This window comes from Myotis brandtii, unplaced genomic scaffold, assembly GCF_000412655.1.
Source record: "Myotis brandtii unplaced genomic scaffold, ASM41265v1 scaffold708, whole genome shotgun sequence".
Taxonomy (NCBI): Eukaryota; Metazoa; Chordata; class Mammalia; order Chiroptera; family Vespertilionidae; genus Myotis; species Myotis brandtii.
Genome location: NW_005370777.1, coordinates 846,710 through 860,640, shown reverse-complemented (window position 1 = coordinate 860,640; position 13,931 = coordinate 846,710). Strand labels below are relative to the sequence as shown.

Here is a 13,931-nt window from a genome sequence, read left to right as displayed (position 1 = left end):
TATATAGGATAGAGGCCTGGTGCATGGGTGGGGACCGGCTGGTTTGCCTTGGAGGGGGTTCCGGATCAGGGGGTGAATCCCGTTGGGGTGCCTGACCAGCGTGGGTGAGGGGCTGATGGCTGTTTGCAGCTGGTCACACCCCCTTCAGGGTGGGGGTCCCCACTAGGGTGCCTGGCCAGTCTGGGTGAGGGGTTGAGGGCCATTTTCAGGCTGGCCGGCAACTAAAGCTCCCAGCCTCTCCTTTTTTTCTATGTTGTTGTTTTTTTATTCTGGGATTTATTTAACTTCTATAATTGAAACTTTGTTGCCGCCCTGCTCGCTCCAGCTCTGAAGCCGCGGCTGGCTGAAAGCAGGTATCTGCGGTTTGTTTGGCTTCTATAATTGAAACTTTGTTGCTTTTGGGGCTGTTGCTTTCGGAGCTTAGAGCTGGCCGCGGCAGGCGGGGAACTTTGGCTTCCTCCATCACTGGAGCAAGAAAGCCTCCTGCTCGCTTCAGTTGTGTGGCTGCTGGCCCCCATCTTTGTTGGCAGTTAATTTGCATATCTTGCTGATTAGCCAATGGGAAGTGTAGCGGAGGTACGGTTAATTACCCTTTTTTTCTTTTATTAGATAGGATTACATAGGCTATTTTGTTCTAAAAGGTCTCTGAGGTAGGGACTTACGCAACTCTATTTAGCAAACGATGTTGGTGTTCTCTATGTGAGACTCGAGTTTACTGTACACCAGGCTCTTTGTTAGCATGCACTACTACCTCATCTAACTCCCAAAATTACCCATTAGGGTCAATACTACTTTTATCCCCACTTTTTACATGAATAAACATAATGCATAACTTATTTTCCTAATGGCCCAAATAAATGATAATAACAGTAATAACAATAAATTTCACACATTTTAAAGTACTTTCATATACATTACTTTAATGCTTAAAGCAACTCTAAAATATATAAAATTGCTAATTTCACATAGCAATTACTTTTTTAAAGTGAAACTACATACAAAATTTACTGGCTAACAAGAGTTACTAGCTAGTCTTTTACCTTTTCCTTAAATTAAATAAAGTAGCAAAATGTACCAGGTTTTCACATGCCCTACACATCAACAAGAATATCAATCAACTAGAGACCCGGTGCAAGAAAATTGTGCACGAGGGGGGGAGGGTGCAGGGGATCAGTCCTCTCCACCAGCCTGCACCCTCTCGCAGTCTGGGAGCCCTTGGGAGATGTCCAACTGACAGCTTAGGCCTGCTCCCTATAGCGGGCCTAAGCCATCAGTCGGACATCTTTAGCGCTGCCATGGAGGTGGGAGAGGCTCCTGCCACCGCCGCTACACTTGTCAGCCATGAGCCTGGCTTCTAGCTGAGCAGCTCCCCGCTGTGGGAGGGCACTGACCACCAGGGGGCAGCTCCTGCATTGAGTGTCTGCCCCCTGGTGGTCAGTGTGTGGCAAAGCAACCAGTCGTTCCACCTTCAGGCCAAAACTGGCTCTCTGACATCCCCCGAGGGGTCCCAGATTGCGAGAGGGCACAGGCAAGGCCGAGGGACCCCACCGGTGCATGATTGGTGCAGGGGAGGGACAGAGGTTGGCCGGCCAGCCAGGGAAGGACCATTGGAAGGTCTCCAGGGTGTGTCTGGCCTGTCCTCAGTCCCGATCGGCTGGACCCCAGCAGTAAGCTAACCTACCGGTCGGAGAGTCTGCCCCCTGCTGGTCAGTGCACATCATAGTGACTGGTCGACCAGTCAACTATCTGCTCCCTGGTGGTCAGTGCACATCATAGCAAGCAGTTGAGCGGCCTGAGCATATCATCAGCATATAGCACTTTGATTGGTTGAACGGCCAACTGGACAACCAGACACAGCATATTAGGCTTTTATTATATAGGATATGCACATGCGTCTCAATTTATGCTAAACCAGAATTCTTGAGCCATATTTTATTTCTATTCATATCTTCTCATGGAATGTCAACTGAGAAATACAAAGTTCATATCTAACCCATATTTGACCAATAATGCTGGGTTATAATACTTAACTATCAATCATGTTTAGTTTAATACTATGAAGTTTCCTGATAGCCCACCATTCCTAATTATACAGAAATGACCTACCACTTCCTTAAGGCAGGACATTAGAGCTAGAAGGGAACATGCAATAAGAACTAATTGAGGATTCACTATTCATACACATACAGTGGCAAGCAGAACACTCAAGGTCCCTACTTTTGTGCAGGTTTCAGTTTAGTTGGAAAGATGGAAGATCAAATAGTATGACTGAGAGAGCATATAGTAGGGAGTCTTAATCCAGAGCTTCTTTAAAACAAGAAATTTTGAGTTGACATCTAAAGGATGAGTAGTAGACACCAACTACAGAAGGAAAAGAAGGTGGCAGGGCAAGAAAGAGTATTCCAAGCAGAGGAAATAAAGCATCTAAAAGTTCTGAGGCCGGAGGGAACGTGGTATAAAATAGAACAAACAAAAGATCAGCGTCTGGAATGTAGCAAGAAGGACAGGACAGTAGAAGATAAATCTAGAAGGACAAAGAGGAGACCAATTATCCAAGGCCCTGACCATTTTGTTCATTAACTCATTCATTTAATTAATTTTAATTGATACAGCAGGTTCTCAAATAATGTCATTCTGTTAGAACATTGATGAGACACCACAGGAACTTAAGTCTTGTTTATATTCATTAACCTATGAAAAATTGGTTTCATTATACATTCTTTTGCCACAGTTCCAAGAACCTGTTGACAACATTAAGTGAGGTCTTACTGTTCCTATAATTTAATAGGCACTGGGAATTTTAACAATTAACAAGATAAAAAATCTCTGTATTCATGGAGCTTAATGGGAGCAGGAAGGGGGGAGAATTAAAAAAATACAGAGAACTAAAAATAAATTAAATATATAGTAAGCCAGGTTCTGATATATATGGAGATAATAAATAAAGCAAAATAGTAATATAGGAGGTATAAACAGAGGACCTTTTAATTTTTTTAAGGGTGGGCAGGAAAAGCCTCATTGAAAATTTGACATTTGGGCAAAGAGCTGAAGGAAGGTGCTAGCTATGCAAATAATGCCCCAGGCAGAGGCAAAGCAAGGACAAAAACTTGAGGTGGAAACAAGCTTAGCATGTCTAAGGAACAACAAGAAGGCCAATGTGACTGGAGGACATGAACAAGGGCAAGAGTAAAAGGAAATAAGGTTAGAGAAATAACAGGGGCTAGATCATGCAGGATCTTTTAAGCCACTCTAAAGACTCTGGCTTTTGCTCTGAGTAAAAATGAGAGTGACTAGAGATGGTTTTAACTAGAACAGGAGACTTTCATTTTTGAAGAATCACTCCACTGAAAAGATATAACAGGAAGACATGGGCAGAAACAGGGAGCCCAAACAGGAAGCTACTGCAACAATCCAGTTAAAAGAAGCTACTGCCTTGGGTCAAGTAGGAAGTGGTGAGAAGTTTAGATATATTCTGAAGATAAAGCCAACAGAACTTGATTATATAGACCAGTGGTTCTCAACCTTCCTAATGCGGCGACCCTTTAATACAGTTCCTCATGTTGTGGTGACCCCCAACATAAAATTAATTTTCATTGCTACTTCATAACTGTAATTTTGCTACTGTTATGAATTTTTTTTTTGCAGTGGTTCTCAACCTTCCTCATGCCGCGACCCTTTAATACAGTTCCTCATGTTGTGGTGACCCCCAACCATAAACTTATTTTTGTTGCTACTTCATAACTGTAATTTTGCTACTGTTATGAATCGTAATGTAAATATCTGATATGCAGGATGTATTTTCATTGTTACAAATTGAACATAATTAAAGCATAGTGATTAATCACAAAAACAATATGTAATTATATATGTGTTTTCCGATGGTCTTAGGCGACCCCTGTGAAAGGGTCGTTCACCTCCCAAAGGGGTCGCGACCCACAGGTTGAGAACCGCTAATATAGACTGAATTCAAGGATGACTCCAAGGTTTTTGGTCTAAGTAAATGGAAGAATAATATTGCCATTTATTGGGGTAAAGAGGTAGAAATAAATCGAAATTCAGGATTAGAATTTAGGCTTTATAAAGGTTAGTAGTTAGATATACAAATCTCATTCAGTAACTACAGATAGAAATTTTGTAATCACCAGTGTTATAGATGGTATTCATGGTTGCAAGATGGAGATGGAAAATGAAATGGCTCAAAGACTGTGGCCAGGGATCATTAAGAAGCCAAGGCAATGTATAAGAAACCAATGAAGGAGATTAAGAAGAAGGGCCAATGAGAAAGGAGAGAAACCAGGTTTGGTTTGGTTTTCAAGTGAGAAGTCAGCGGGCGTATATGCTGATGACAATCATGCAGGAAAAGAAAGCTACTCTTGATGGTACCAGAAGGACAGACAATCCTGGATCAGGAGACAGCAGATAAAGTATAAAAGAGAAGGGGTTGGCTTTAAATAGTTCTGACTTTGGAAAGCATGTTAATGTTCTACATATGTAAAAAATAAAATAAAATGAGAAAACTAAAACTGAAACACAAACAAAAAAACCTAAAATTGAAAGCAACTGAAACAACTGAACCTAATTGTACTTCAAAAATACTATACCACACTCAAGGAGAAAACAGAAAGAAAGGAAGGAAGGATAGACAAAGGGACAGATGTACAAAGAGTAATTAACCTAAATGACTCATGAACACAACATTGACTGGTTATGTACAAGAATGTTCATCTCAATGATATTTACAAAGAGAAAAAAATGACAGCAACTAAATGTCCAAAAAGGAATAAACCATTTAATTTTGATACATTATGTTATATACATATCAAGTACTATATTTTGACAATATTATAAAGAAATGCTTATATTATAATGTCTGGTGAAAATTCAAGATTCAAAATTATACCGTGATTTCAATTATGTAAAAATTCATTATAAAATCTCAAATCCCAAAAGTACCTATGTTGTGGGCGAGATTTTAGGTTTACTTCTTTATACCTTCCTGTTTGTTTAAAATATATACGGAGCATATGTCACTATTATAAAGACAAAAGTTCAACCAAAACCCCAAAAGACAGGCCTGGCAAGAGTAAAAGTGAAAGATGAAAAGATTAAAATACATGTAATTCGCAAGAAATTCTATCTTCTAATTAGGTCATAACAAAGAGATAACATCTGCAAAGATCATGAGCCTTAAAGTCAGACAAAAGGTTTGAATTTTAGTTTAGCCACTTACTGTGATAGCTCTCTAACTCAATTTGTTCATCTGTAAAATGGGGAAAATAATACTAACCTCAAAATATTTTAGTGAGGATTAAAGATAATATGTAAACCATCTGATACAAAATAGATCTTCAACTGAATTCTCTTTTTCCTTCCCTCTTTCTATTTAGTTTAAATTATTAACACACTGATTTTAGTTTTAACTGGAGCAATATAAGAAAAATCATGCTTATCCAAACAGGATTTTTAAATGACTGAGCTATAGAGCTAATTTTGAAAACACCTGATAGTAAGATATTTTTTAATTAAAAACATTTTAAAAGGGTGGGGGTGGCCAGGGAGAGGTCAATGGGGGGAAAAGGAGACATATGTAATACTATATGTAATACTTTAAACAACAAAGAATTTAAAAAAAAGAAACAATAAAAAAAACATTTTAAATAGAAAGCTGAAAATATATTGGTAACTCTCACATCCACAGCTATTAGAAAGCTGGTTTCTTATATTGGGTAGGCAATGTATATATCAAATTATTTATCTTCTATTACTCATATGCTAGACTTTAATTCACCTATGTTTAAATCTGGCACAAATGTTTCCCAATCATTTATTAATATAATTATGCTTTTTCCAAAATCAGAAAGTAGCGAATGGTTCTTTAGCCACAGGTGTTATAATTTAACTAGAGGCCAGGTGCACAAAAATTTGTGCACTGGGGGGGGAAGAATCCCTCAGCCCGGCCTATGTCCTCTTGCAGTCTGGGACCCCTCAGAGGATGTCCACCTGCTAGCTTAGGCCCGTTCCCTGGGGGATCGGGCCCAAGCTGGCAGTCAGACATCCCTCTGGCAGCCCTTGGGGGATGTCCACTTACCAGCAGGGAGCAGACCTAAGCTGCAGTCGGACATCCTTAGTGCTGCTGAGGAGGCGGGAGAGGCTCCCGCCACCACCGCTGTGCTGGCAGCCATCAGCCTGGATTGTGGCTGAGCAGAGCTCCCCCATGTGGAATCGCACTGACCACCAGGGGACAGCTCCTGCATTGAGCATCTGCCCACTGGTGGTCAGTGTGTGTCATAGTGACCAGTCATTCCCAGTCGTTCTACTGTTATGGCCAATTTACATATTACCCTTTTATTATATAGGATTGATATAGAAAAAGCAGTCTTTCATGAAGTATATACTAGGCAAACAAAGTGAATAATATACACAAAAGAGCATTAAGGCATAAAAGAGAAATGTGTCTACCTATGCTTTTTCCAAGTGTTGCTGCCAGCTCTTTGGACTAAATTGCCACTTGAATTCCCCAGATAACTAGCTGTATTACTCTTCTAAACATTATAACTGAGAAGTGTTATAACACTAGGCCTTATCCTAAAAAGAATAAATTATATCTTAAATAAACCATTCCAGCTGACTAAAGAATCATTTAAAGCTGTAAAAAGGTATATAAACATTTTAAAGTGAACTTTTAAAAAATGGTAGAAATTTAGGTCAATTAATTAAACTCTGAATAACTACTTACTTGGTGGAGATGGGGGTGGGGGTGGGGAATGGAAGCATGAAATCTATAGAAAACCAAAGTAGTTATGTTGACAAAGGCTCAAAACAAAGATAAGAGAAAGATGATTGACCTAAATATGTCAACGTTATAACTGCACAGAAGAAAGTCATACCACATAAGAAAGATAAAAATGGCACAACTCTTACTGACATTTTAAAAATTCAGAATGCACACGACAGTTTTATTACTATGTACATTATGGCATGCAAAGAGGTTTTAAAATAAACGTGGCTCTGATTCTAACATTAGTATTATATAAAATAAACTTCAATGTGAATGTATACATTTTGTTGGTTAACTTTCTCATATTTTAAACAATGTAACAACTTAAAAACATACGCAGTATATGAAAACATGCTTCCATTTTATCCAAAACCTTCTTTAATTATACATAATAAAAGAAATGTACTGGGGGTTTTTTCAGTATTAACAATAAAAATAGGGGAGACCAAGATGGCGGCATAGGTAAACACCGGAGACTGCTGCCGCAAACAACCACTTCAAATCTTCTAAACATTATAACTGAGAAGTGTTATAACACTAGGCCTTATCCTAAAAAGAATAAATTATATCTTAAATAAACCATTCCAGCTGACTAAAGAATCATTTAAAGCTGTAAAAAGGTATATAAACATTTTAAAGTGAACTTTTAAAAAATGGTAGAAATTTAGGTCAATTAATTAAACTCTGAATAACTACTTACTTGGTGGAGATGGGGGTGGGGGTGGGGAATGGAAGCATGAAATCTATAGAAAACCAAAGTAGTTATGTTGACAAAGGCTCAAAACAAAGATAAGAGAAAGATGATTGACCTAAATATGTCAACGTTATAACTGCACAGAAGAAAGTCATACCACATAAGAAAGATAAAAATGGCACAACTCTTACTGACATTTTAAAAATTCAGAATGCACACGACAGTTTTATTACTATGTACATTATGGCATGCAAAGAGGTTTTAAAATAAACGTGGCTCTGAGTCTAACATTAGTATTATATAAAATAAACTTCAATGTGAATGTATACATTTTGTTGGTTAACTTTCTCATATTTTAAACAATGTAACAACTTAAAAACATACGCAGTATATGAAAACATGCTTCCATTTTATCCAAAACCTTCTTTAATTATACATAATAAAAGAAATGTACTGGGGGTTTTTTCAGTATTAACAATAAAAATAGCTAACTAAAATTCTCAGGCAAATAAAAAATATATGGGTTTGATTTATATATATAATTTACAATCAATACATATTATTAGAGTATAAATTAAGTGCTATGCTAATAAACATTTAGGGCAAAAGCAAGAGCAGGGGTCCTCAAACTTTTTAAACAGGGGGCCAGTTCACTGTCCCTCAGACCGTTGGAGGGCCAGACTATAGTTTAAAAAAAAAAAACTATGAACAAATTCCTATGCACACTGCACATATCTTATTTTGAAGTAAAAAAAAACAAAACGGGAACAAATACAATATTTGTATTTGCATATGGCATATGGCCGTAGTTTGAGGACCCCTGAGCAAGAGAGTAAATCCACATAATCAAGGTTCATAATTTAAGGGAGCACAGCATAAATGCATGAATACTCAAGAAACCCAGTTCTCCAGCGGTGGGGGTGGGAGTGGACTAGAAGGGGTCAATGGGGGGGAAAAAGGGACATATGTAATACTTTTAACAATAAAGATTTAAAAGAAAAAAAGAAAGAATTCCAGCTCTGCAAGAAGACAAATACCACTAACTAAACATCTCAATATCTCAGTTTCCTGATCTGTAAAATGGGGGTAATAATAGTACCTGCCTCGTGGTGCTGTTTTGAGCATTAACTGAGTTAGAACACTTAAAATGCTAGGAACTGTACCTAACACACAGGAAAACTCAGTGTTAACTACTATTAATATTAAGATACAGGTTAAATAGGAATATCAACAATACAGGGACAGACATTACATAACTAGTGATCACAATTTTCTTTAAAAAATTTTGACTTTGCCCTGGCCAGTTTGGCTCAGTGGATAGAGAGTCAGCCTGCGGGTTGAAGAGTCCTAGGTTCAATTCCGGCCAAGGGCATATGCCCAGGTTGTGGGCTTGATCCCAAGTAGGGGGTGTGCAGGAGGCAGCCGATCAATGATTCTCTCTCATCATTGATGTTTCTATCTCTCTCTCCCTCTCCCTTCCTCTCTGAGATCAATAAAGATATATTTAAAAAAATTTTTTTTTGACTTTATCAAACATTAAGTATGGCCCGGCCAGTGTGACTCAGTGGATTGAGCATCATCCCATGCACCAGGAGGTTGCTGGTTTGATTGCTGGTCAGGATACATGCCTAGTGGGCTCAATCTCCAGTAGGCAGTGTGCAGGAAGCAACCGATCTGTGTTTCTCTCTCATCATAGCTGTTTCTATCTCTACCTCTCCCATCCTCTTTCTGAAATCAATAAAAAAATAAAAACAACCCTTATCTGACGTTCTTCCACACTTACCTCTTTGCATCATATAATAAATTTCTTGATCTACCTTATCCTGAAATTGTTTTTGGATTCAATTATTGTATATGTCATTAGAGATTCATATCAAGACCTACTATTTTCCTAAACTTAAGAATTAGCTCTGCCACTTGATAATATTTTCTCAAATAATAGTTGTAATTAGAAATAATCATTTCTATTCTATGACATTTCATGCTATAGCAACTAGATTTTAGAGAATTTAACAATGCATGTTTAAATTGTTTAATTAAAAAATTTAAAGTAGGCACTTTTTTAGATAGTAATTTTGCCTATGGTTTTATTTTTAATTTTTTTAAATTTTTATTGTTGAATGTATTACATTATGTCCTTTTTTTTCTCCCATTAGCTTCTTCTAGCCAGCCCCCGCCCCCACCCCAGGCCTTTAAAGTAGGCACTCTTAATCTGAAGTTCGTGGATGGGATTCAAGGGATTCAGGATATTTTATTATATTTTCAAAAGGGTTTTTGGACACCAAAAAGGCCAAGAACTATTGCCTTAAAGAAAGAAAATTAATTTTCACTACTATCCAGAAAATAAATGATTTCAACCTCATAATTTGATTTTTTAATATCATTAAATTAAATTAACTTATTAATTAACAAACACTTCTTAGGGTGGCTGCCCGCTATAAGTGATTTCATCTTCCCAAAGCAAGGCTACAGACAGGGAAAGTTGCAAATCTAAGACAGTTTAACACACTTCCTTGGTTACAGCTGATCTAGAGTTTGACAAGGCTTCTAGGCTGTTTAATCAGATTCTTTGCTTCAAAATTTGAAACTAAAGCATTACCTTAGGATTGCGATCACAAATAATAAAAGAATACATTTGAGAGAAAAACACAGAACCAACACTTTAGAACTTACAGGTACCAAAAAAATTCTTCCCCCATCATGTTCCATTCTCCACAACTGGACCTAATTCAAACACCCTTGAAAGGAACAAGTAATTGAAAGCACTAGCAAGCATCTCTGAACTGTGGGTCCCTACAAGGATTAAATTTCTCATTGCATATGAAGACATATTACAAGAAGCAATATCTTTGCGTAAGCAAATTTAACAACTTCTGCTTGATTTTATTCAAAACAATATTTCAAGAAGAGAAAAGTACCTTACAACCACATGTTAAAGTCATACAAGAGAGGATGTTCTTGGAGACACTCCCCAAAATCTGATAGCCTGCCAAGTCCTTTGGCTAGGAACATCAAGTTATTAATCTGCAACTAATTACACCCTTTCACAGTCCAGGGACTTCAACATGCAGCCATAAAAATCCCTCCAATCAAAACGAAGAAACAAAGAAGGCTTTTCTAAAGAAACCCACATGTCTCATTTTCTCCCTTACCCAACACCATTTTTTTCAACCAAGTTGTATTTCCTTTAATCTGGCATCCTCCTCTTATGGCTAGCTGCTTTCTTGCCCTACTTTATGCCTCATTATCTTCAGGCTCAAAAGTGAATTAATTATTTTTAAATTTAAAAATATGAGCTAGGTCAAGAAATACACTGTTACAATCTAATACACATAGATAATTGAAAAAAATTTCACAAAATAGTTTCATGCAGTCTGACATTTTCTATTCTATTTCATTCTTTTGAAATGGTGATCACAACCTACTACAATAATTTCACAAGGCAAGCTATGACCCGCAGTTTAACAAATAATATATAAGTACAATACAACCCTGACAGATGTCGCCCAGTGGTTAGAGCGTTGGCCCCTCACACTGAAGGGTCGTAGGTTCAATTTCTTGGCTCAGTAGTTGAGTACAGACCTATGAAACAGGATTTCATGGTTCGATTCCCTGTCAGGGCACATGCCCGGGTTGCGGGTTCCATCCCAGTGTGGGGCATGCAGGAGGCAGTTGATCAATGATTCTCTCCCATCGTTGATGTTTCTATCTCTCCCTCTCACTTCCTCTTGAAATCAATTAAATATATATGTATACATATTTAAGCTATTGGAACTAATAAATGAGTTCAGCAGGTTACAGGGTATAAGACCAGTATAAAAAATAAAATAGACTGAAGAGACACAGGAGCCACATAAAAGATCTCCCAAAAGCGAAGGCTAGAACAATTTGAGCAACAAAATGAAACATTATTGGATTATAACCCAAACTGTAAAATAAGTATACATGCGTCTAAACAGATATAAACACATGATTAAATAAACAAATAAATGGGAGAGAACATATAAATCTCCCATGCAGAAAATTTCCAAATTACTTATTTAGATATTCAGGGATATAGAGCACAATTCCTCACTCCTTCGGTGTGGGCTGCATATAGCACTTCCTTCCAAAGCATACAATATGAAAGTGGGGTAAAGAATAACTTTACAGTGGAGAACCTGACAAACACGACATCAGTCAGGTGATCAAGGTCAACATCAACAACACTAAGACACGTTGATACTATGTCCCACTGATATGACATAATAAAAATGCACTTAACCTCTGTGGTCTTCCTGCCAAAAATTCATAATCCCATTCTAATCATGAAAAAAAAATAGACAAATCTTGACTGAGAGACACTAAACAAAACATCTAATACTAAGCAAAACTCTCAAGGTCATCAAAAGCAAGAAAGGTCTGAGAAACTGTCATAGCCAGTAGAAGTCTAAAAAGACATGAGGACTAAATATAATATGGTATTCACAATGGAATCTTGGAGCAGAAAAAGGACACTGGGCAAAAAACTATGACAATATGAATAAGCATGGGGTATAGTTAATAATAATTTATAAATACTGGTTCACAACTGTGACAAATGTACCATATTAATAATGCTAGTAATAGAGGTGATGGGATGCATGGTATATGAAAACTCTGTGTACTATCTTTAAAATTTTTCTGTAAATCTAAAAGTATTCTAAAATAAAAATATTACTTAAAAAATATAAATTTTACTCAATAAAAAGTTAGTGTAATAAAAGTATCAGCTGTGTTTCCATATCCTAGCAACAAACAACTGAAAACTGAAATGTTAAAGTACCATTTACATTAGCATTAACAAGGATGAAATTTTTAGGGATAAGTCTGACAAAATGTGTACAACACCTATATACTGAAAACAACAAAATGTTGCTGAGAGAAATTAAACAAGACATAAATAAATAGAAAAATAAAACTATAGGTAGATCAGAAAACTTAATATTAACATGTCAAATCTCCCTAAAAATGATTTATAGATTCCAAGCAAAACACCAAGAAGGCTTTTGGGTAGAAATGACAAGATGATTCTAAAGTTTATACAAAAATGCAAAAGACTTAGTATATCAAAATAACTCTGAACAGAGCTGGGTGCCTTAGAAAACCAATTTTAAGACTTATGGTTAATGGAACAAAATAGAGTCCCAAAACAGACCCAAACGTATCGTCAGCTAATTTTCAACAAAGGCACAAAAGCAATTCAATGAGAAAAAGGTAGTATTTCAATAAATTGTGTTGGAACAATTTGTATAGCCATATGTTAAAAAAAAAAAAAGGGGGGGGAGGGGGGTTGGGGAGAGGTCAATGGAGGAAAAAGGAGGCATATGTAATACTTTAAACAATAAAGAATTTAAGTTGAAAATAAAGAGGAACCGTGACACCTCACATCAAAAACAAAAAATCAACTCTAAATGGATCACAGACTGAACTCTAAAAACTAAAATTTCTGAAAAAAAAATACATAGGAGAAAATCTTGAAAATCTTGAGCTTGGCCAAGATTTCTCTAACATAACAAAAAAAAATGTGCGAACAATAAAAGAAAAATATCAATACAATATACTTTATCAAAATGAAATACTGTGCCCATCAACAGACACTATCACTAAAGGACAAACCACAGACTAGGAGAAAATATTTATAAATCTTGTTTGAAAAAGCACTTGAATCTACAATATAAAAAGAAGTCTTACAACTCAAAAATAAGACAACCCATTAATAAAATAGACAATAGATTTAAAAAGACCTTCAACAAAATGGCAGATGTACAACATCACCAACCAACAGGAAACTGCAAATTAAAAACCACACTAAGATACCACTACTTATCCCATCGGTTCTCAAACTGTGGGTCGCAACCCCTTTGGGGGTCGAACGACCCTTTCACAGGGGTCGTCTAAGACCATCGGAAAACATATTTTCGATGGTCTTAGGAACCGAGACACTGCTCCTCTATCCGTCTCCAGGCGGGTCTGCCCACATGCAGATACGCCCACATACGAGTACCCGGCGTGATGACATCATCGCACCAACCCCATCACATACACCCCGTACAAATACAGGTGTATGTGACAGGGTTGTCGCCATAATGTACTTATTCAGACCAGTCACATATGTGTAGAGAGCAGCTACTGTGTAGAAAGCAGCTACTGTGTTGAAAGCAGCAGTATTGGAGGTAAAATGACACTTCATGAATTATAATTACTGGGTAAATGTAAAATCATGTACTGTAAAATCATCAACTACTGCGAAAAAAAACATCTGTACCATGGGAACTTAATCTGGAAGCTGATAGGTCTTTTTATATTCAGCTGTGGTTGATGTGAATACTGCCCCCTTGTGATAGTAACAGGTATGTAAAAAAAACAACAGAGAATTGGTAAATCATAGGAAACTTTAATGAACTGTATTGACTGAACTATGCCATGTATCATCTTTTG

General features: G+C 37.1%; 1 protein-coding gene across 5 annotated transcripts in view; it reads right to left on the bottom strand.

Moving 5' to 3' along the window:
- UHRF1BP1L (UHRF1 binding protein 1-like) overlaps nucleotides 1-13,931 on the bottom strand; it is a 79,338-nt gene that overhangs the window by 46,106 nt on the left and 19,301 nt on the right. The window lies entirely within an intron of this gene.